General features: G+C 38.2%; 1 pseudogene; it reads right to left on the reverse strand.

The window, feature by feature from the left end:
- Window positions 1–1,010: 1,010 nt before the first annotated feature.
- Window positions 1,011–24,459, reverse strand: LOC113107944 (taste receptor type 1 member 2-like; annotated as a pseudogene).
- Between the last annotated feature and the right edge of the window lie 1,390 nt (window positions 24,460–25,849).

A 25,849-nucleotide genomic window follows, 5' to 3' on the forward strand; every position in this document is an offset into this window, starting at 1 on the left:
CACTGTTACATGATTAGCCCTAGAAACTGTACATGGATATTCTTATTCCTGATTGTCAACAGCACCCTCAAGTGGCTAAATGAGAGCAGTTTAACCCCAACATTCAACCAAAGATTACATTTCTTTCACCATTTACTCACTATCATGTTGCTCCAAATCTGTACAACTTTCTTTCTTCTGCAGAACATAAATTAAGATATTCTAAACTTTGACTTTGACATTTGACTTTAACTTTGACATTGTATGGACAAAACCTTTCTCAAATTATATTATTTTATGTTTGTCAGAAGAAAGTATGACTCATAAAGGTCTGGAATGATTTGATGGTGAGTAAATGATCACAGATTTGTATTTATTTTTATTTATTTTTTACTAAGAAAGTGGTCTCAGTTGGGGCTGGACTGCTCCTACCCTTTACAGTCATGTTGAAATGAATTCTGACTATGTGTTTTTTAATGCATGATATTCAAATAATTTGTTTTATGGCTTTGAATTTTAATTCTAATTTTAGTAAAATATACAATACTTAATTATAATTAGCATTGCTCAATAAAATACATTATATATTGCTTTTCATGCTTTGGTACAAAATCATTGTATCCAAATGTGTACAAACAAATTTGTTTAATTTTTGTCTTTTTTAAATAACAAAAATTATGGAACCGTATCACTCTCCCACTTCTCAGAGTCCAACATTTGTTGCTTTCTCTTTATTTGTGTTCTGTGACGATCTTACAGCTAATACGACTGATGATGCTGTGGTGCCTGATATTTTTGATGAAACTCCTAATGAATTACTAGCTACACCTATGATTGTACATATATTATTAGAAATGTTTATACTGTACCAATGATGTCGATAGCCATTTCCTCATCACCAAAGCAGTCGTTATGAGAACTGAAACTCTGATCAAACAATCCTTGATAAGATTGGATTTCCTCATCTTTGAATGGGAAATATAACCACATTTATAGATTTGCAAAGTTTATGTAAAAGCTTATTTTATAGATCATTCAGAGGTGTTACCTATTATCTCCGTGTTAAGAAAGAGGTTCTCAAAGTTCTCTTTGAGAGTAATATCCTGAGTGTGGCACTGGTTTAAAGAGAAGTGATCGGCCACATCAATAGTGCTGGGAGAGACATAACGTGCCAAAGAAGTTATGAAAACACTAGCCACACATCAGCAAAAAATCTATATGAAGAGCTGTTAATAAACATGATACTTGAGATCAGGCAGCTTGGAATCAAAGTCAGTTAAGTCCTCTGGTAGAGTGATCATTCACTTTCTATGAAACCCATATTTATAATACATTATAAGGGTATTCTTAAGGCATTATAATGAATGCATAATGCATTATAAAAAAAAAAAAAATTATAACACAACAATTATAATACAGTATATACTTATGTATTTGTGGTTATAAGTTTAAGAGTATGATTATAACTCAATGAACATATTAAATAAACTTCATTTACAGTATAACATACTGTAACAGTATCTTACTACAGCTTGTGAGTGGTTAGATATTGAGTGTTATTTGAGTGTTTCTGTGGAGCTAATGTTAATTAATTGATGTTAGCTGAATACTCCAACTGAACTAAAAATGCAATGTTTTATATGGTTACATTTTATTTTGATTGTCCCCTTAATCAATAGACTATAAGCAACTTTGCAACTACATGCCAACTATCTCTCATTAGAGTATTAGTACTGTATGCTCAAGAATTGTAGACTCTATGGTATGGTAGAATACGTTTTTGCAAAGACTCTTATAGTCAGTTTATCTGTTGGTTGACCATCAAAATAAAGTGTTAACATATTTACAGTAGCAGACATACTAACACTCTAATGACCGCTAATTGATATGTAGTTGCAGAGTAACTTATCAACAGCTGTCTAAAGGGTTCCATCAAACTAATCAAACATATATTACAATAAATATAGTTAAAATCAAATGTGTCATATTACAACTTTAACTTATCTGGTATCTGATCTTATGGCTGTTTGAGAAAAAAAAAATGCTATTATTAATATTATTATTACTACTTATAAGTAAAGTAGCATCAGAAAAATGGCAAGAAATGAGACTTATAATACATTATAACTATGAGAAGTGTAGTCGATTGTAAAAGTTGATGCAACGTGTTCATTGTGTTATAAATTATCGTACTCTTAAAAGCTATAACCACAAATAAGTAAAAATTATAATATATTAAAACTGTTCTTATGAATATTCATGAGATGATACAACATATTCTAAGGTTTTTTATAATTCATTATGCATTCATTATAATTCCTTAAGAATGCCCTTATAATGTATTATAAATGCAGGCTTCATAGAGAGTATTACCATAGTTTTTAAGGTGGCCTCCACTGCATCCTCAGATTGGATAAGATCTGTTTGTTCTGTGAATAAAAATGAAATATTGTTGAGTTCTAATGCAGCATTCCCTAATTATGTTGTTACTGACAGATTTAACATCAGAGACAACTTATATTGTATGAGGCTGCATTTACCTGGCCTGAAAGCAACTTTAATTTTGACCAATGCATCATTGCAATCTTCAAGAAGGTTATCTGGTCTTCTTTGAGTAAATCCAGACTCCTAAAAGAAGTTGACCTTAAGTTCGCAGACCAACTTTCATCTTGTAATGAATGAAGGCGATAAATCCCACACAGAGGAAGACAATGATTAATTTAGTTAAGCTTAGAACTTTTTTATATCTCTAAAACTGAGCACTAACTATGGAATGATACTCCGGACATTATTCAAAAGGAATTGCAAATTGTATTTGCTATTGCGTTTCAATTTGTGGACGCATAAAATGTGACATAATCCAAACGCAAATGCAAATCGTGCATTACCGTTTGCATTTTTGTTTAAGCAAACGCAGTGTCTGCCAAATTTAAAATGGAAATGCAAAGTCCGTTTGCAATTGTGTTTCCCATATCTTACAAGTTATGAGACTGTCATTGTTATGACTCAGAGCTCTGTGGCTCTCTCCGACAGCCACCGGAGGGCACCTTCACCGGAATACTGACATTCTTATGGACTACATTACCCAGCGGCCCCGTACCTTGGACTAATCACCACCAGGTGTTCCTCATTTCATGCCCTATTTAAGCTGCAACCAAACACAAACACAGTGCGAATTCTTGTTTTGCCTGTCTGACATTTCTGAGCGGTTATCCCTGCCTGCCTTTCCATGTATTATCTTGAACTGTTCTGATCCTGGCGATTCTCTGCCGCCTGCCTGACCCTTTGCTCTGCCCACGACTTGTCTACTGTCTGCCGCCTGCCCCGATTCAAGCCTGGTAATCGACCCTGTCTTTGATTGTCTCTGATATCGCTGATGCTGTTGTCTGAACCCTGCCTGTTATCACTATGAGTTCTTAATAAACATTGCACATGGATCCGAATGTCCCTGACTCCTTGTTACAGTCATATTTAAATAGCAATATTAATTACCACATTTGCTTTTTCACTCTCTCTGCACTGTGCATGTAAACTGGCAAAACTGAAATGGAATCACAATTCCTTTTCCATTTGAATTTCCGATGTCTACACAGAGACCTGTCAATAAAGTGACAGGGTGGGGCCATTTTATTGGGCGTGTTTGCATTGGGAAGTGATGTCACTCACTGTCGACGGTAATAAAAGAGGCAATTGATATAATATTTAGTTTCATTTGTAATGACTGTATGTAAACACATTTCCCTGAATTAAGTACATTTCTGCTGCTATTATGTTTAAATGAAAAATTAAAGGAGGCAGTGGTATTTCATATACTTTTTCGTTCTATTGTAAATATACAGTGAGGAAAATTGCAGTAGCCAAAGCCAGCTGATATGTTATCAAGTACACTGCTGTTTGCAGAATTACCGGACCTGCATCCTTGCGGATATCACACTCCCGAGTCGAATGAACAAAGTCTTAACTACTGAGGATGCAAGTCTGAAATCAGCATACTTTGTATTGAGAAACGTGCGCAGACCTAGTTTATTTGCCTAATCTTCCTGGTGTTACGGTTTAACTGGTTACTGTGTTATCTGGTAACCAACTTCCTGGTTCAGGTCTCCGCTGCAGGAACGACGGCAGCAGATCTGTCGATTCTGAAAGCACAAACTGACGTGATATTAAGTGTTTAATAAATGCAGACTTGCTCATTGCATGATTCAGATATTCTTGTAAAAGATTACAAGTTATTAGTATGATCGCCCGTTTCATGGCTGAAGTAAGTAGGATAAACAAATGATAATAAAGTACATCTGTGTTGGCGCGAGTTTCGAACACAGGCTAAAAGATGGCCAGCCACGAGACAAGAGTCACAAACCACCAAGCTACCGATCTACACCAAATCAGCTCCAGATCTCTGGATTCAAGACAGGACTCTCAGCTCCACATCGTGCAGCTGCTGAATCGAGGAAATGTGACCATGTTAACTTGTGACCTGTGTTTACCTAATGTGAAAATAAATCATAGCAGAACACTGACTACATTTTATGGTTCATGATGTTAAAGAGCATTTCATAACGTCTCAGACAACTGTACATTTGTGGCTACTGTGGTTTAATTATAAACACTATCATTAACTCATATTTACCATAGTAAAAGCATGGTAAATTTTAGTATGATACAACAATTCTTCCAGAACAGACTTGTATATGTGCATTTCCAGAAGAGATGACAAATGGATTCATGTTCAGCACCACAAAAAGAACATAAAGTGTCAATATCAGGAAACATCTTTTTTAAGTAAAGCTTCACAGGAAAGAAACGATTAAGTAATTTTTAAGACACGTCCTTAACCGTATTGGTTATTAAGTATTTAGATGACAAAGTCCACACTAATTAATTAATAATTATTTATTACCGTCGACTCTGAGTGATGTCACTTCCCAATGCAGACACGCCCAATAAAATGGCCCCACCCCTGTCACTTGATTGACAGGTTTCCATGTAGATGTTGGGAATTCAAATGGAAAAGGAATTGCGATTTCATTTGAGTTTTGGCAGTTTACATGCACAGTGCAGGGAGAGTGAAAAGGCAAATGTGGTAATTAATATTGCTATTTAAATATGACAGGCTCATAGCTCGTAAGATATGGGAAACACAATTGCAAACGGACTTTGCATTTCCATTTTAAATTTGGCAGACACTGTGCGTTCGTGAAAATGCAAATGGTAATGCGCGATTTGCATTTGGATTTTGTCACATTTTATGCGTCGACAAATTGAAAACGCAATTGCAAATACAATTTGCAATTCCTTTTGAATAATAACCGGAATATCTTTCCATACTAACCTCATTAAGTTGGTTTAGTGTTAATATAAAAATTAACCAGGTGAACCTTACCTGGGGTGATAAGATCTCCTTTGTGGTGGACTCTAGGTCACATTACAACACATGTGCTCTGGTTATTTTCTCCCGATTGACTGCGAGCCATATCTGATATTAAATGTATATTTTAAGAAAACAAAAGCGTTTTTGACCTTGCATGCATGTAATCCTATTGTAGAAGTCTCCCAAAATAGATATTAGGAATCTTTAAAATAGCATAATAGGGGCACTTTAAAAATGAAGATTCTAAAAGAAAACTTTACAGAATGTAAATTCATATTAGGATAACTTTAATATTTCTTGATGTGCAGGCATGCAGATTTTGGAAAAATAATATTTATGATATTCAACAGGTATGTCCTATACAATTATTATTATTATTATTAATTTTTTTTTTTTTTGATAGAGGGAAACAAGATACATTTCTAGTTTTAACTGTACTTATTCTTCAGACATTCCACATTAAATACAATAAGTATTAGCTGTATAAAAAGGGACCAACAATAGTTTTGAAACCACTGGAAATTGTTAATAGTCAACAGTCTGTATATGAAGCTTCAAGGAGGTTCTCAAGGCCTTGAAAATGAAGATTTCCAAAGCAAAGTTATTAGAATGCAGTGAGATCATATTATTGTTTATTTTTATTTATTTTATTTATGTATTTTTTTATAAAGAAGTATGCACATTTTCTAAACAAATCAATATATATGACTATTATATAATAGACAGTGAGTACTGTATGATATCAAACATACAAGACAGCTGACCCACACTTCACAAACGTATAACATGGACACTAATTATTGAGTTTTCAAATGTTCTTTATTATAAGTTAAAACAAAAATGGAAGCCTTTGTGTTTACATTACATACTGTACTGTATAAATCTTAAAAATCACATATGACGATTGAACCCAATAGATCTCTATTCTCTACTTCGCTTACTTGTTTTCTCTACTTGTGTTTAAGACTGTGATTAAATAAAAGTTAAGGATCTAAGGATCTATAAGAATTAAGGTGGCTTACTTTCTTTACATAAAGACTACAGTCTGAGTCTAAGACCTACCAATGGTTTGGGTGTAATTCTGAATAGATGTTTGAAAGTATGCTGGAGTGTTTTTTTGCGGTTGGAATATTATTACGTAGGATTTTGGTATGAAATAACTGAAGAGAATTGCATTTATACTGGTTATCTGGGCCACTGCATTAAAAATTATGATATATTTGCTTTTGGTAGTGAGGTATGCTGTGAAATATGCAATCCAGGTCAGATAATATAAAATGAGACTGAATGTTATTGATTTGGCCTCATTGTAATTTTTTGGCAGATCTCTTCCCATATAAGAAAACAGGAGACACAGGAAACCAAGAAACCAACTTATAAACAATACAATGGCAAATGCTATAGTGTTCCCCATTTCACAGTTGAGCATAATTTGGTCTTTAAAACTCCATGAGTCAGCAATGGCTTTGACAGGATCGACAGTCATCCATACCACACAAAAAAATAAATTAATGAAAGAAGAAAATGCAATGAAGAGCCACTGGCCATTGTGTTTTACCCAAAGGCTGTGTGCTTTAGGGAACTGAGCAGCCATTTTAAAAACACAAACAATTTGAAAGGAACGGACGGTCAAACAGGAAATACAGACAGTGAAGAAAAAAGCAAATATGCAATTTCTCAGGAGGCAAAATACAGATGTGGGTTTTCCGAAGAAAAAGAAAACACTTATACTAGACAAAATCAAACTGGCCAACATGAGTAAACACATGCTGCCACCAGCAGACTTTACCACTGGTGTGTCGTAATTGTAAGCAAAAAGCCAAAATTCAGCAATAAGGAGAATAATTAGGCATGCGACAGAAAACATGACAATGATGGAGGGGATTTCTGTGAACTGAGGATAGACAACAGAACGTGTCTTACATGTCGTGCTGCCCTCATCAGACCATTCATTCTCTGCACATGGAAAACATGTATAGGGGTCCCCTGAAAAAACAGTAAAATAATATGAATGTTTAGTACTAGAATTTTGCAGTAATTGTAACTGGATGTGGAAAAATATATTGTCGTCAAATATCACACTTCAAATAGCACATAACTCCATAACTGTTGTATAGTATAATGACCTGTCAAAGCTTAAAGAGATCCTCAAAAATGTTGTTTTGTTTATTTTTATAGCACATTTAATGCCACCACTGTTGCCCAAAGGGCTTACCAATCACAAAAAACAAATGCATAAATAATATGAACCACAGTTTGGGTCCGACACAAGAAAAGATACTGTCACCCTCTTGTTAGTATTTATTTCTTACAACACAAAGAATATTTTGATTTTCAGATCTCAAAGATCTGGCTACATAGGATACATCAGTGTTGGGCAAGCTACTTGGAAAATGTAGTGAGCTAAGCTACCAGTTACTCTACAGTAAATGAAGCTTCACTACACTGAAGCTACCACCCTGGGAAATGTAGCAAGCTAAGCTACATCAACAGTAGCTTGCTACATCCAAGCTACTTTTAAAATTAATTTTTTATGTTGAACACGTTTTATTACAAGTCAATGCTATCTCAGTGTTCAAATCTGTCAGTCAAACAGATAGGCAGGTGTAATTGTTTAGTTTAATAGTTGTTTATGTTCCTTATCAATTTGGCAACAAAAACAATCATAATACATACCATACCATTAACAATGTGCGCACAAGTAAGTGTATGCACCTGTTGCATGGGCATGCTTAATATACTGTAGGCCTTTGCAGAACAAAATGCAAGACCTCCAAACAGTACAAAAAAATGGCCAGGCTGGACCCCGATAATTTTTACAAGCAGCATCTGAAAACATATTTTCTCTCTGTTATCTCGGTCAGAGTCATGTACTTGTCGAGGTACGGCCACGGCGACTCACTCCTCGGGATTAACTGTTCTCCGACCTCATCCTATGCCATGATTTCATCAAATAATTTTTTGCGTGACTGGACAAGGAGTGGTACCATCCGGAGCAGAAGGTGGCGGTAATGCATCATAAAGATGGTTGGTTGCTATCCACTGTAAACACGAACAAGATGAAGTAGCGCCATCGCGTCACTACTGATCCAGGATCAGCGATCTTAGCAGTTGTATTTGCCGATTTGAGTATGAGCTTCAGAAATGCTTACGAAAATGTAGCTTGTGTGGAAGCTACCGCACTACTTGGTAAAAAAAAAAGAGCTTTTTCAGTAGCGAAGCTCTTTTTTTTTTACCAAGTAGTGCGGTAGCTTCCACACAAGCTACATTTTCGTAAGCATTTCTGAAGCTCATACTCAAATCGGCAAATACAACTGCTAAGATCGCTGATCCTGGATCAGTAGTGACGCGATGGCGCTACTTCATCTTGTTCGTGTTTACAGTGGATAGCAACCAACCATCTTTATGCTAATGAGAAACGTAGTTAAACTAGTAGCTTTACATTATATTTTCGAAAAAAAAATGATCCTAAAGGTAACATATAATAGGCAAACTGGATGAATTTTGCAGACAGAGAATGATCTTCCCATGAGATATGATTTAAACCACTTAAGCACATTTTACTTAAGCCCGACTGAGTATTCCAGGCAGCCAATCAGCATACCATGATCTACCATATTGAACTGGGTTAACCTTTTCAGTGGTGAGTTTAAAATATTCTAGCGGTCAACCCAGAGCGAGTTTTTTTTAAGGCAATTATTTAAGAACATTTCCCCTTACTTTTTCCATGGCAACACATCAGGCTTGTCATGTGACACACCGCGGCCGCAATAACACTGTATGACTGATGAATCACTTTTATTTTGTATTCCATTTTTTATTTCAAATATTCAAAAACTTGCATGCCATGTCATGAACTAGCTGATATTCCGATTAACAAGTATGTGTAAATGAGTGAGTTTTGTCCTTTAAAAACGTTTCTAAATTATCTTGATCGTGATCTGTAATGTGAGATGGGCGCCACCATGTTTGTTCGTGCTGCACTTCAGAGTCCTGTTAGTCGGATTTACAGAATGCTGATATTTTGTAGCCAAACAGTTTCCACTAACTTTAATTGAATTGATAAAAATATAGATGAAAAATCAATAGGAACCAAAACTATTTGGTTATTAACATTCTTCAAAATATCTTCTTTTTGTATTCTGCAGAAATGTATGTGGATTTGCAATCACATGAGGGAAAGTAAATGACAAAAAAAATTTGGGGGGTGGACTATCTCTTAAAATGCCAAGCTGTCATTGTTGCCTAAGGTACTTACGAGAAAAAATCATATAGGTGTTAGGTGGGCATTTTTCACATGAAAAGCAGCAACTATGAAAACCTTCAGGTTTCCTTGAATATCCAGCCTCACACTCAACAGAGCAGTTTGAGAAAGGAACCTGAGAAAGAAATTAGAAAATGTGTCATTAAAGTTAAATGACAATTAAAGTAAAATCTCATATGATTTTAAACATTTCTCCAAACTAAGATCGGTGTTCTCAATCTAAACAAACTATCTTCAAATAAACACATCCTGAAAGGGGAAAAAGTTTCGACAGGAAATTTTTTCCAGGAACTTTTTTGTTATTCTGGTTGAAATTCTGATTATCCCGACAGGAATCAATAATTAAAGTTGTTTTACAATCAAAACTGAAGACTTGGCAAAACACACAGAGACAGACAATGCTGTAAGAGAAGTGTTCTCTTTTGATACTTGTTGATACAGAGCTGCATGAGCCTATGGTGACAAAGCCTGCCAGAATGGGCGGGGCATCTGGTTTTGTAAGTGAGCGTTCGCTACAGGATTCTCAGATTTCTTCTCCTTCAGCTATGACTCTACGTTTCTACACTGAACTGAAGCCACTCACCTCTGACACACCGTCACAGCTGGAATCTGGACCTTTCAGCATGGCTGACCTACTTCTCCACTGCTTCAGTGACACAGCAGTTCCGGTCCATTTCCCCTGCCGATATCCGGCAATACTAAAAGAGCTTACTAAAATGAGCTCTCTCCTCTCCCAGATCACTTTCTTCTCAGAGGGCGGCTCCACCCCTCGTCGCCCTCCAGTTTTCTTCCTCCCAGGGACCTGAGGGTCAGAGGACTAAAGCGACCAGCTGTGAGTGAGCTCACGCTCTTCCTTGCCCTCACCATATAGAGAGTGTTCTCCCATCCTTTTCTCCCAGTCTGATCAGTTATTCTCCCTCTGCTCATGCAAGCAACCTGATCTCATTTAGGAGAAGTGAGGCTGAGCTGATAGATGACAGCATGCCATTAACAGCATCGGACACAGAGGAACTGTTGGACTCTGTGACTGACCCTACCCCCTTGCCATCGTCCGCAACCAGCGCTGCCCAAGATGGGATGGATGCCGAGCTTCTCCTAATCCTCTCAAAAGCAGTTGAAAGGTTAGGTTTAGAGTGGTCTCCACCAGAGGAACCATCCCGCAGCTGTCTGGATGAGTGGTTCCTGCCGGGGTGCCACCAAGTCTCCTGGTTAGTGTTTCTCTCCGTTCTTCCTGGAGGTCCATGATGAGCTCCCCAGATCTTTGCATATTCCCTACTCTGCCCGCCTTTGTGCCTTTGCTTCATTCGCCCTCACTTCCATTGATGGTGCTGAAGAGAAGGGGTGCGATAAGCTTTCTCCCTTGGATGAGTCGGTGGCCATGCATCTCTGCCTGACCATGGCTATTGGTTGGAGAGCAAAGTGGTCCAAGCCATGGTCCAAGCTGTGTAAGACCACTTCAGCTCTTGCTGGACATGCCTACACGTCAGCTGGACAGGCGACTTTGGCACTTCATTTAATGGCGGTCCTCCAGGTCTTACAGGCCAAAATCCTTGTTTCCTCTGACAGAGCTGAGGAGTGCAACTGACCTTGCTCTGGACACCACTAAGACCAACTCTCAGGCAATTGGGAGATTGATGGCCAGCCTTGTGGTGCTCGACAATTACACAGATCAAGGATGATGCTCCAGTCTCTCCCAAAGGTCTCTTCGGACTGGCAATTGAAGGATACACAGAATGCTTTACGGAAGTACAGAAATTATCCCAGGCTCTACAACATTTCCTGCCTAAGTGCTCCAGCTCCACTGCTGCCTCTGCTTGCCCTATATCTGTGTCGACTCAGCAGCCTGTGAAGCCAGCACCATCTACCCCTGCCATTCAGCCTGCTAAGATGCAGCAGACATGGGGATGCTTTCTTTCAGCTAAATGCTACCCTCTTCCTAAGTGTCAGGGACCCCAACCCAGTTTTCGACTCCAAATGAGAGCTGTAGTCATGCCAGAATGTGCTCTGTCCATACAGAGGCTGACGACCTCCTTCAAGATTGGTACCTCTTGCCCTCTTAAAGCATTTAAGAGGATGCTGGGCCTCATGGCTGCAGCATCGCCAGTGCTACAGTTTGGTCTGCTTCCTTTGCGCCCCCTTCAGCGCTGGTTGAAATCATGGGTTCTATCCCATGGGTTCCATCACAGACGGCCACAGATCAGGGTGAGTCAAGCTTGTGTAACAACCCTGCCCCACTGGAACGACTCCTCTTGGCTGGAACAGGGTGTGGCGATGGTTTGCAGAAGAACAGTTGTCATGATAGATGCTTCCAACTCAGGTTGGGGGACGCTGTATGAGGGCATACTGACTTTTAGCCACTTGGCGATAGTGGAAAAGGGCTTCCTCATCAACTGCCTGGAAATGTTAGCAGTATGTCGAGCCTGTCATTTCTTCCTGCCAGTCCTAAAAGGACATCATGTGCTTATCCGATCAGACAACATTGTCTGTGGTGTCCTACATAAATCACCAGGGAGTTCTCTCCATGAAACGTCTCTTCACTCTGGTAGAGTGCCTCCTGGAATGGGCTTAACTCAACCTGCACTTTCTGAAAGCAGTGCATATACGGGGCAAATTGAACCAAGGAGTGGACATGTTATCAAGTAGCAATGTCCCCTCAGGGGAGTGGATGCTCCATCCACAGATGGTTCGGAAGATCTGAGAGATCTTCAGCGAGGCCGAGGTGGACCTCTTTGCCTCGGAAGACAACTCTCACTGTCCAATTTATTTCCCAAAGACCAGGGATGCGTTGCCCACAATTGGCCCAACCTCCTTCTCTATGCTTTTCACCCAATTACCCTGATCACGCAGGTAATCAGGTGAGGAAGGCAATAAAAACAAATGGTTGTCCTGGTGGACCCCCTTTGGATGAATCCATGGATATCAGAGCTAACTCAGCTGTTGATAGCATCACTTTGGCCCATTCCACTGTGAGATGGGATCTCCTCTTTCAAACAAACGGGACAGTATGGCATCCTCAGCCTGACCTATCGGCCCTGCACCTTTGGCCTCTCGACGGGGGCCTTTGAACTTCCCAGAGTGAGCCTTAAACACAATTTCAGAGGCTAGAGCCCTATCTACGAGATGCCTCTAAGCCTTGAAATGGTCTTTTTTCTCCACTTGGTGTTTAAACCGTGGCAAAGACCCTCATGTCCAATTTTACAGAGGTGTTGTCATTTCTGCAGGAGCTGTTGGATAAGTGACTCTTCACATTTTAATTTTTAAACGAATCATTACTGAGTCATTACTGAACATTCTTTTTATACATTTTTTTATGAAAATGTGTTGGAGTGGCCACTGATTACCAATCACCTGATCACCACCGACAGCTGCAGTCACTTTCACAGGCCTATATATGTTCTCATCTCACTTCCTGTCTTTGTCAGATCGTTGGAGTTTGTTGTGAGTCGTCCTGTCCATGGCTGTCCTGTTCCCACATTATTGTCTTGATTCCTGTGTTGTCTTCATGGTCGTTCCATTCCTCGTGTTCCATGGAAGACTGGTTGCCCATTTGTGTCCATGTGCTGCCAGGAGTGGACCATTGTGCACTTGCTTCTGTCTGACCCACCACTACAACTCTTTGCTGCTTTCAGGACGTGTGGCTCAGTGGGGAACGGTGGTGTGGGATCCCTGCTGTGCCTCGTTCCAAGCACTCTTCGAGGAGATGAGACGCGAGGTGGCCCATCAACTCGCCAAGCTTTGTCAGGGGGACAGACCCGTCTCGGATTATTCGATCAAGTTCCGCACCCTAGCGGCAGAGTGCAAATGGAACAAGGAGGTGCAGTGGGACATGTTCCTGCATGGGTTGGCCAACCACATTCAGAAGGAGATTTTCACACTTTTCACAGATCTTAACGGTCTCATCGATCTGGCGCTTCGGGCGGACGCACGGTTACAATGACTAGAGAGGCACACTCGTCAGACAGTGGTTTCCAAGTTCCCGGAACATCACAGAACCAGAAGTGGTAATTTGGTTGGTCCTACGTGTGATCATGAACCCATGCTGATTGGTAGAGCTCTGCTTTCCCGGGAGGAGAGAGATAGGCGGAGGATGAAGGGACTCTGCATCTACTGTGGGGGATCTGGACATTTTTTAAGGGACTGCTTGGTAAAAGACCAAGCCAGGCAGTAGGACTGAGTTAACTGTCGGGTGGACCGGCTACAGAGAAACCCTCATCATCAACTCTCCTCCTGTTAAGACTGCAAAGGGCAACCACGTTTAATCAGTGTCAAGCCTGATGACTCGGGGGCAGAGGGTAATTTCATTGTCAAATCAGTCACCCCCCTTCCTCACAAGTTTTCTGTCAGCGCACTGAATGAACACGAACTTCCAGCCATCTCACACACCACCAGCAAAATCAACCTCATCACATCCGGGAACCACACTGAAGAGCCTTTTTCATTGCCAATTCTCCCCTGGTTCCCATGGTTGTCGGTCATCCCTGGCTGGTCAAGCACAATCCCAGGGTTGACTGGGGTCACAACTCCATCACTACTTGGAGTAATCAGTGTTAGCCTCTTGTCTTGTGTCTGCCTGTACATCTGTATCTAGTTCTGTGTTGCAGGATGAGCCAGTGAATTTATCAAACGTGCTCCAGGAGTACCTCGACTTGAATGAAGTGTTCAGTAAGTCCCAGGCTACTTCTCTACCTCCTCATCATCCATATGACTATGCTGTAGTGTTACTACCAGGTACGTCTCCGCCTAAGGGCAAGTTATATCCACTTTCCGTACTGGAAAGGGAGGCCATGGAGAAATACATTTCTGATTCTCTTGCAACCAGGTTAATTCGCCCTTCTTTTTCTCCAGCAGGGGCGGGCTTCTTTTTCGTGTGTAAGAAGGATGGTTCTCTGCGACCTTGCATTGATTACCAAGGGCTGAATAACATCATGGTAAAGAACACATATCTTTCGCCGTTGATGCCTTCCGCCTTCGAGAAGTTGCAGGGAGCATCTGTATTCACAAAACTGGATTTACATAATGCTTATCATTTGGTCCGCATCAGTTTCATGTACAGTCTGTTCCATTCCTAGCGTAAATCATGTCATCCAAGGGAATGTGCATGGACCCCAACAAGATCAAGGCTGGGGTAAATTGGCCAAGTCCAGATTCCCATAAGACCCTACAGAGGTTTCTGGGGTTCATCAATTTTAACAGACGTTTTATTCATAATTTCAGCCACGTTTTATTCATAATTTTGCGCCTCTGATGACCTCGACTTCCTGCCGAATGACGTTCAGGTGGTCTGGTGTAGCCGAAGCTGCATTTACCAAAATCAAGAGCCACTTTGTTTTGGCTCCCATTCTGATTGCACCTGATTCCTCATGTCAGTTCGTGGTGGAGGTCGACACGTCAGAGGTGGAGGTACGTAAGTGCGGTTCTTCCTCAGCGCCCTCCTTTGGATGACAAGATGCATCGCTGCACATTTTATTCTCATCATCTATCGCCAGCCAAACGTAACTACGACATTGGTAACAGAGAGTTGTTGGCAGTAAAGTTAGCATTGGAGGAGTGGAGTCATTGGTTAGAGGGGTCGGGGGTTCCCTTTGTCATCTGGACTGATCATAAGAACTTGGAAAATATCAAATCAGCTAAAAGACCCCAGGCAGGGTCGGTGGGCTCTTTTTCTGACGATTTGATTTTTTCCTATCGTACCGCCCGGGGTCTAAGAACATCAAACTCGATGATTTGTCACAAGTTTTTGACCGCTCCGATCACCCAACTACTCCCAAGTGCATTCTACCTGAGAAACATATTGTTTCCACACTCACATGGGAGATCGAGTCAAATGTCAAATCAGCCTATCCATGCCTGAGAGATTACGGTCAGACGTTATTCGATGGGGTCATTGCTCCAATGTGGCATGTCATCCAGGAGTTAATCGAACCAGTTTTTTGGTAAAGCAATGATTTGGTGGACAGGTATGGCTTGCAACATTCAGGATTTGTTTTGGCCTGTTTGGTTTGTGCATGTGGTAAGAACTAATTTCATTATTAATAATGGACTTTACATACTGAACAGAACTAATAATAATTGTGTAAATAGTAGTAAGTTGGTAGATATTTATTTTTCAGTACTGTAATAAATTATAAAAGAGTATGCAATAAAATGTGTTTCAATTATCATACTTATTATTTGGACAAAAAACTCCTTACAGCTATACTGCTAACCACCTAATAACACTATTATTAATTAGACATTTTATTTCAAATATTTTTATATTTCCTTTATTTTACTGAAAATAAATGGCTTTCTGATCTGATATGTAATGGGAAAAGGAGTAGCCTAGAATAAGTTTTGTAAAGGGCGGCCTTGAACTTGGGTCGTTGTATCAAAATCATTTTCCCACTGCGCTACTGATATTAGAGGTAAATGGGCATCTTTTGCAATGCTGTTTATCGTAGCCTGGCATTGGTGGGTGGAGTTAATGTAAATAGTCTCAACAACAAATTATGTTGTTAATATATTATATTACTTTTAATATTCTTTTTTTTTTTTTTTTTATTAAACTGTACTATATAACGCACTATAGAGATAAAGGTGACGTCATTTGACTTGACCGGGAACTGCTGTAGAGATTAAAGTACAATTTCTGCAATATTATTTTTAGATACACAGTGATAGTTTGTAGTTTACAGTAACATGTATGTATAAAAGTGTTAGTTCACTCACACGTTTGAAGCTGAAACATTACGCGTTGCATTCTGGGAAACAGTATCCCATGCAGTGTCTTTAGATGCATACATCAAATTTCAGCCAATGTAGCAGGTAATCCGGGCTTTCCATGCATACAGAACATTCACTTACTATTCACAGTATACAAGCAGCATACTGCAATATAGCAGGAGTTGTATGGTAGTCATTCCGAACACAGATTCTGTACTGATTTCAGTGGACGTATGTTATATTTAGCAGATTCTGGTATAATATAGTAGGTCATTCAGGTATTTGATGCATACAGAAAATTTTAACATCATACATACTGGATACTGCTGAAATAGCAAGAGTAGTATGATAATATGGTATTTCAAAGCAATTACTGGGAAGCCTGCTGGGAAGTGTAGTTTTCTGTTCCTTCCTGACCTCTCACAGAAGCTTAATTTATGTCACCTGTCCCTCACCAGAGCTGTGAAGAGCAGTCTGCATTTGAACAAAGGGAACTGGCTGTTCATGAGATAGTCTGTTTTCCCAGATCATGTTGAAGATTGTGTGCTCGGAGCTCAATTTTTTCTTTAAGGAAAGCCTGTTGTACTTGCTGTAGTGACTGTGTATTATTTTGCCTGCAAACGCAGTAAGGAGGTTGGTTGGTGCCACTTTTATTTTATCAATACTTACTTTTTTCTACTTGTTTTGTTGGGACAGTGAGGAAGTCAAGGAAGAAACGTATTGTTTATTTTGATGTTTTGATTGATAGGTAAGTTAGATTCCCTCTTTCCCATGTAGCATCATCGAGCGCAGCGTTAGTTCAGTCAGGCCACAGAGGCAAGGCTGTGAACAGCTGATGGGGTCACCTGTCAAATCGCTCCAATCACCACCTCTCTCTTATTAGACACGGGACATATATATATACGTGGCACTACTGCTCGGTAAGTATGCTCAACGACTCGCAACCCTCCCTCCCTCCCCATTATAAGCATGAGCACATTACTGCGCACCTTCTGGCTGTCATCTTGTTTGTTTCAGATCACTAAAGTTTCCAAAAATCTTAGCTGGCATGGACCTCACTGCTGAGAGACACCCATCTTCATAACCTGGCTACAGGATAGATGTCCCACTGTCACATCTACATAATTATCACTGTTTGCTTTAAAGGGTAACTAAACCCCTGGTCAGAGCCTGAATCCACCCACTGACAATATTTGAAAAAAGCTGAAAAGTGGTCAGATCACAGCGGAGATAGAGGGGACGAACTGAGGGCGGGGCTAAGCGAGTGTGGCGTGAATCTGAGACCCGCATTCACGGATTGATTGACAGCTGCTGTCAGAGTCGCTAAAATGGAGAATGACTGTAATGACACAAGTAGCTTTGCAACGGAGCGTTCATTTGAAGTAGAGGACTTTTCTCCCCCACCTTCACCTGAAGTGGAGGATGTCGAGGTGTCTGTTCATATCAATTTGAGTTACTGGCTCAAACTGCGGTCTTAACTCCCGCATCGCGCCGCTTTTCAGCGTGAGCTGTGTGGAGAAGACCATTTCCACTTCCATTGCGTTGGAGAAGCAATCCCATGTAAAATGCAGTTTGCACACTCCAGCTCTAGGCTGGAACTCACGGTCTTCCAGGCCAAATGCATGCAACCACTGGTGCCTAATTTTAAAGTCTGCTGGAAAACTGTGCAGTCCAGCAGTGCTGTCACAACCAGCAACACACCTACGTACCATCCTGACCAATGCACTATATACAGATAAATCTATGCTAACTTGAAGATCTAAATAACTCTATAATTTATAAGCTAAATAGATGCTATAATAGTCTATCCTGATCGTTTTCAATAATTCCAACTCCTGACTCACTACAGTTATTTTGACGGGACAAGATGGTTTTATACTGCCAAGGGCGTGGTAGCTCGTACCAAGGGGCGTGGTGAGCTGGAAACTTACGTCACCTGCCACCGCTTACGTCACTTGCCACTGCAAACACCCAATAGGAAAAATCAACTGCAGTAGCCACTGTTCAACCTAAAGTGGGAAGCACTCAGACGTTTTTGCACCAAATGTTGTAGAATTAAAACACTTTATACTCAAATGTCCAAAAAGCACCAATGAACAACACTAATAAAGCCCCATTCTTATAGATCATTAACTAAAAAAAGTTGGCAAGTAAAAGTCTTAATTGTTATGTATATCTAAATTCATGGTTCCAGGGGGTTAATGTTAAAGCTCTTGTATGTTCAGTTATTCTGGGGGCAAGAACCCCAATAAGGAACCATACCGCCAAAGATAAATTGTGTTCAATAAACTCAAGTAAACCTTGCCAAAGTGGTTCTCTGTATGAACTCCTTTTGTTTGTTATTTTGGCCTTTACCTCCTCCCGAAGCTAGAAGCGTCTTGTCTTTTCTTTATCTTTTTCTTTTTCTTTTCTTTTTTTTATTATTTTTTATTTTTAAATTAATTTTTAATTATTATCATTTACCCTTCCCCCTAACTGCTGTACAAAGACTTTACATTGTAAATAAAATCTTTAGCATTGAACTTTAAAAACTTACGGAACCATTATGCCAGAGAAGGAGAGAGTTGTCGATGGTAAAATACATTTCTGGATGATTCTCATATGAGCCCACAATCTTAAACTGTGGAGGATTCACATCAGTGCGCCAGAGCACAACTGCATAACTTATGGTTGGATCAAGATGATCATCGTATTTAATGTGACGGCCAATGAGTAGAAAATCCAACTTCTTTATTTCTCCAAGAAGCTGTTGTGAGGTGTTTAAAACAAAAGCATCATATAACTATCTGTTATATTATATTGAAGTTATTTTACTACAGTATAATATCAATACAATTTATAATACTTTTGTTTTATTCTTTTATTAAATTATTGCACAATAAATAATATAAACAATAATACAATAAGGTATAATATACTTTAAAAATACAATATTATTAATTAATTAAAACATTACTTCAACAATGTAAATATAATAATTATTCAACTTTTCATGGATTCACATGAATTTACTTACCATGTACGGTTTCACCATTATATTTTTGTTGCATCCGTTCATGTCACACTGCAGAACTTTATGTAATGCATGAGCTATGGTATATATAGCAGAATAAATGGCAAAGGAGTATGTGGGATTTTCATTTATAATCTCCTCTGCGGTCAACAATGAGCAGTAATCACAATCATGATTACATGTCTTGCTCTTCACGCGGACTTCACTCTCAGCTCTATCACTATGGCCAAAATCAGTTGTTCCTTTGGCTTTATAGACAAATTCATTAAATCCAGGCAGTGACAACAGGTTATCAGTAATGCCAATGATTGTGCCAATTTTCCTAATTCCTGGCTCACTTGGAAGCTGTTTATTCATAGCCCAATGTTGACTTGCAATCCATACTTTGTCTTGGATGTTGTTTGCTATGGCTGCTTTGATTGTTTTGGTTGCATATTGTGGCAAAGCAAAAATTACAATGACATTGATGTTGAGCTCATCAATCTTTTTAAGCGTTTGACTATAGTTTGCATTTAGGCTCAAACCCTCTTGATAGGCCAAACAAATGCTAGTATTTATTATATATTTGTTAAACAGATTTAGTCCATCCAAATCCTGTTGGCTTCCAAGAAAGGCAACCCAGTTCCATCCAAACCACTGTATGATGTGAATAATCATCTTTATCAGGTCTTTGTTGCTAGGAAGTGTTCTTACATAAGAAGGAAACTGAAGTTTATTGCTGAGCACATAGCTAGAAGCTCCATAATTCACCTTTGAAAGAGAAGAAAATATTTATATATACAGTTGAGGTCAAAGGTTTACACACACCTTGCAGAATTGGCAAAATGTTCATTATTTTACCAATAAGAGGGACCAAACAAAATGCATGTTATTTTTTGTTTAGTTCTGACCTGAATAAGATATTTCACATAAAAGACATTTATATATAGTACACAAGAGAAAATAATTGTTGAATTTATAAAAATGACCCCATTCAAAAGTTTACATATGCTTGATATCTAATTATGCGTTGTTACCTGAACGATCAACTGATGTTTTTTTGTTTTTTTTTGTTTGTTTAGTGATAGTTGTTCATGAGTCTCTTGTATGTCCTGAATTGATAAACTGCTAGCTGTTCTTCAGAAAAATCCTTCATATCCCACAAATTATTTGGTTTTTCAGCATTTCTGTGTATTTGAACCCTTTCCAACAATGACTGTAAGATTTTTGAGATCCATCTTTTGAGGACAACTGAGGGACTCATATGCAACTCTTACTGAAGGTTCAAATGCTCACTGATGCTCCAGAAGGAAAAACAATGCAATAAGAGCTAAAGGTGAAAACTTTTTTTAATTTGAAGATCAGAGAAAATGTAACAAATCTTTTGTCTTCTGGGAAACATCTTCTGAAGGGCATGCAATAAATGTATATATAGACACAGTGCATAATATATATATATATATATATATATATATATATATATATATATATATATATATATATATATATGTATGTATGTATGTATGTATGTATGTGTATGTATATGTATATGTATGTATGTATATATATATATATATATATATATATATATATATATATATATATATATATATAATTATTATTATTTTAAGTATTAAATTGGTTTAAATAACTTATATTTTCTGTATCAGTCTACACTCCATACACCATAATGATGAAGCAAAAAATTGATTTGTGACAACTTTGCAAATTTATTAAAATTAAAAAACTTAAATAAGTGTGTTGCATAAGTATTCATACCCTTAACTAAGTACTTAGTTGCAGCACCTTTACAGTCTCAAGTCTTTTTGGTATGATGCACAAGCTTTGCACATCTGAATTTGTCAATTATTTGCCATTCTTTTACTCACCTCTGGAAATCTAAAGCTCTGTCAAGTTGGATGGGGGCAGACACACATTTTCAGGTTTCTCCAGAAATAATTGATTGGATTCAAGCTCAGGCTGTGGTTGGGCCACTCAGGGACTTGCTGCGTGCTTAGGGTCATTGTCCTGTTGGAAGGTGGACTTTCTGCTCAGTCTGAGTTTCTGAATGCTATGGAGTAGGTTTTCTTTAGCGCTACTTAAATATTTTGGTGCATTGAGCTTTTCTTTTACTCTGATGAGTCCCACAGTCCCTGCCGCTGAAAAATAGCCCCACAGCATGAAGCTGCTACCACCACACTTTACTTCTGGGACGGTATTCTGCAGGTGATGAGCAGTGCCTGGTTTCCTCCAAACATGATGCTTAGAATTGCGGGTCATCCGACCAGAGAATCTTGTTTCTTAGTGTGTTTTCAAGTGTCTTCACTGAGAAGAGGATTGAGTCTGGCCACACCACCATAAAGACCAGACTGGGGGAGTGTTGCAGTGATGTTTGTCCTTCTGTAAGTTTCTCCCATCTACATATACTGTATGATCATGGAGCTCAACTAGAGTGACCATCAGTTTCTTGGTCACCAATCTAACCACAGCCCTTCTCTATCGATTGTTCAGTTTGGCCAGGAGGCAAGCTCTATGAAGAGTCCTAGTTTTTTCAAATTCTCCCATTAAAAGTAATGGAGACTACATGATTCTGTGAATCTTCAATGCAGCATAAATGTTTCTGAACTCTTCCCCATATGTTTGGCTTGATGCAATACTGTCTCTGAGCTCTACAGACAGTTATTTTGACCTCAGGGCTTGTTTTTTTGCTCTGATATACATTTTCAGCTGTTAGACCTTTTATAGAGAGTTGTGTGCCTTTCAAAATCATACCCATTCAAAGTAATTTGCCGGAGATTAACCCCACTCACAGTGTAGTAACATCTACAAGTGATATGAATGCTCCTGAGCTTAATTTAAACTGTCCCAGAATACTTATGCAATGAAATCATTTCAGTTTTTTTTTTCTAATAAAGTTGCAAAGTTGTTACAGATCTGTCTTTTTGCTTTGTTCTTATGCTGTATGTAGTGAAAATGTGAAAAAGAATGAAGGAGTATATGAGAAATTTTTATAGGCACTGTATATATGATATTTAGATGAAATAATGTACACATCTTCATTCTGTTCAAATGTTTACACCCCGGGCCTCTTAATGCATTGTTATATATATATATATATATATATATATATATATATATATATATATATATATATATATATATATATATATACAGTATTGTTCAAAATAATAGCAGTACAATGTGACTAACCAGAATAATCAAGGTTTTTAGTATATTTTTTATTGCTACGTGGCAAACAAGTTACCAGTAGGTTCAGTAGATTGTCAGAAAACAAACAAGACCCAGCATTCATGATATGCACGCTCTTAAGGCTGTGCAATTGGGCAATTAGTTGAAAGGGGTGTGTTCAAAAAAATAGCAGTGTCTACCTTTGACTGTACAAACTCAAAACTATTTTGTACAAACATTTTTTTTTCTGGGATTTAGCAATCCTGTGAATCACTAAACTAATATTTAGTTGTATGACCACAGTTTTTTAAAACTGCTTGACATCTGTGTGGCATGGAGTCAACCAACTTGTGGCACCTCTCAGCTGTTATTCCACTCCATGATTCTTTAACAACATTCCACAATTCATTCACATTTCTTGGTTTTGCTTCAGAAACAGCATTTTTGATATCACCCCACAAGTTCTCAATTGGATTAAGGTCTGGAGATTGGGCTGGCCACTCCATAACATTAATTTTGTTGGTTTGGAACCAAGACTTTGCCCGTTTACTAGTGTGTTTTGGGTCATTGTCTTGTTGAAACAACCATTTCAAGGGCATGTCCTCTTCAGCATAGGGCAACATGACCTCTTCAAGTATTTTAACATATGCAAACTGATCCATGATCCCTGGTATGCGATAAATAGGCCCAACACCATAGTAGGAGAAACATGCTCATATCATGATGCTTGCACCTCCATGCTTCACTGTCTTCACTGTGTACTGTGGCTTGAATTCAGAGTTTGGGGGTCGTCTCACAAACTGCCTGTGGCCCTTGGACCCAAAAAGAACAATTTTACTCTCATCAGTCCACAAAATGTTCCTCCATTTCTCTTTAGGCCAGTTGATGTGTTCTTTGGCAAATTGTAACCTCTTCTGCACATGCCTTTTTTTTAACAGAGGGACTTTGCGGGGGATTCTTGAAAATAGATTAGCTTCACACAGACGTCTTCTAACTGTCACAGTACTTACAGGTAACTCCAGACTGTCTTTGATCATCCTGGAGGTGATCATTGGCTGAGCCTTTGCCATTCTGGTTATTCTTCTATCCATTTTGATGGTTGTCTTCCGTTTTCTATCACGTCTCTCTGGTTTTGCTCTCCATTTTAAGGCATTGGAGATCATTTTAGCTGAACAGCCTATCATTTTTTGCACCTCTTTATAGGTTTTCCCCTCTCTAATCAACTTTTTAATCAAAGTACGCTGTTCTTCTGAACAATGTCTTGAACGACCCATTTTCCTCAGCTTTCAAATGCATGTTCAACAAGTGTTGGCTTCATCCTTAAAAAGGGGCCACCTGATTCACACCTGTTTCTTCACAAAATTGATGACCTCAGTGATTGAATGCCACACTGCTATTTTTTTGAACACACTCCTTTCAACTAATTCAACTAATTGCCCAATTGCACAGCCTTAAGAGCGTGCATATCATGAATGCTGGGTCTCATTTGTTTTCTGAGAATCTACTGAACCTACTGGTAACTTGTTTGCCACGTAACAATAAAAAAATATACGAAAAACCTTGATTATTCTGGTTAGTCACATTATACTGCTATTATTTTGAACAATACTGTATATATATATTCATAGTAACTTGCTAGTCCTGAACAAAATGTAGGAACAAAATGTATTTTGTTATGTGTACTGTATAAAAAGACACAAAATTTACCATTGGTATAAGGTCCATTGTGATCAGTGGTGCAACAGTTATAGCACTTGGGCTTCCATATGGTCCTGTTAAAGCAATCACTTTAGGCTGATAGTTGATGAGTTTTTCTTTAGGATTTATTGAGCCATTCTTTGAGATGAAACTTAAGACTGAAGGAAAATTCCTTGTGTTAGAACAATGGTCAAAAAGTTCATACCCAAGAGAAACATTGGGCAAAAGAGTTGTGGAATTATTGATCTCCTCAACAGCAAACCTCATTACTTGCATCATTTGATATCCAGATCCAGATACATTTTGCCTTATAAAACATCAGAGAGGAAGTTAATAGAATGTAACTGAATATTCAGTTTAGAATTATGAAAAGCTGATTAGATTCAGTGAAAAGCTGATTTTATTATAAAATACTCCGTACTAATAACCCTAAAGTGGTAAAAGATCCTTGCTTACCTAAAACATTCAGTGGTCTCCGGGTTGAAAACAGGTGTCACAGTGTCAATTTCATGTAAAGCAAAAAGGCCACCCAATAAGTAATCTCCCTCCAATCTGAATTCAGATGTTAAACAAAAAACTTTGAAAAAGAAACAATTAGTAAAGCACAAAAGAAAAGTGTAAATGCTACTGAGAAGCATGGTTAAAGATGGACTGCTGGTCATGAAGCAGAAATGTGAATATTCGTTTGAGAGTAGTCAGTCTAATATTTCTTAATTATAACTTAATTTTCTTAAAACACAATTAAATTTGCTTAAACCACCATTTTCAAGCATAATGCACATGTCCATTTCCATGTCAAACTCACAAAGTATATATTAATCAGTTATTAAATAGAGCATTACACCACAGATGTCTCCTCATACAAAGCAAATTATACAAATTTTTAAATCTACAAATCAACTCTTGTGAAACAAGCTGTAACCTACTGAAATCTCAACAGGGCTTTACAGTTGGATGAGGATCACAAAGATTTTCTAATTTAGAGATAATAATAAAAAAAAAAAAAAACCTGTGATCATTGTGTGAGGTGAATAATGCTGTGATGCTTTTTTTTTTTTTTTTTTTTTTTTTTTTTTGAGTATTCAAAACTTCTTAATGCTTTCCCAGGAAGCTGAAAAATGAGTCAATAGAAAATTCATAGATTCCAAATGGACTAGAAAAAAAAAATAAATGCTGTTGCCATTTACTTTACATTTTCAAATTTGCTTAACCAAGTTTGTGCATAAATTTATATGCATTAAAAATGTTTTACATACATTACATTAATATCAGGGGTAAAAGCAAAAAAAAGGATTGAAAATTGTTCCATGGCCAAACCCACACCCACATCCACACACCCAGGGTTTAAGACCCTTTTTATTTTATTTTATTGTAATTAGGACTATAGTGAGTATATTCTTTACTTAAATACTATTAGAACATTGACATTTTTAAAGAAAGGGAATTTTTAACTGCAATTCTATTATTTACACACTTTTATTAAATGTCAATGTTTTCCATCTAATGCTTTTACAAAACTTGACTCTTTGTGATGTAGTCATACAAATAGTTAACCATTTGCATAACTTTTCACGACAAGTTTTTATTTCTCAAATAATAAAAGCCGACAGAGAATGTTTTTGCTGCAAAGTGAGCTGATATTACAAAATATATAAAA

This window comes from Carassius auratus, chromosome 8 (genome assembly GCF_003368295.1).
Source record: "Carassius auratus strain Wakin chromosome 8, ASM336829v1, whole genome shotgun sequence".
In the NCBI taxonomy this organism is placed as follows: Eukaryota; Metazoa; Chordata; class Actinopteri; order Cypriniformes; family Cyprinidae; genus Carassius; species Carassius auratus.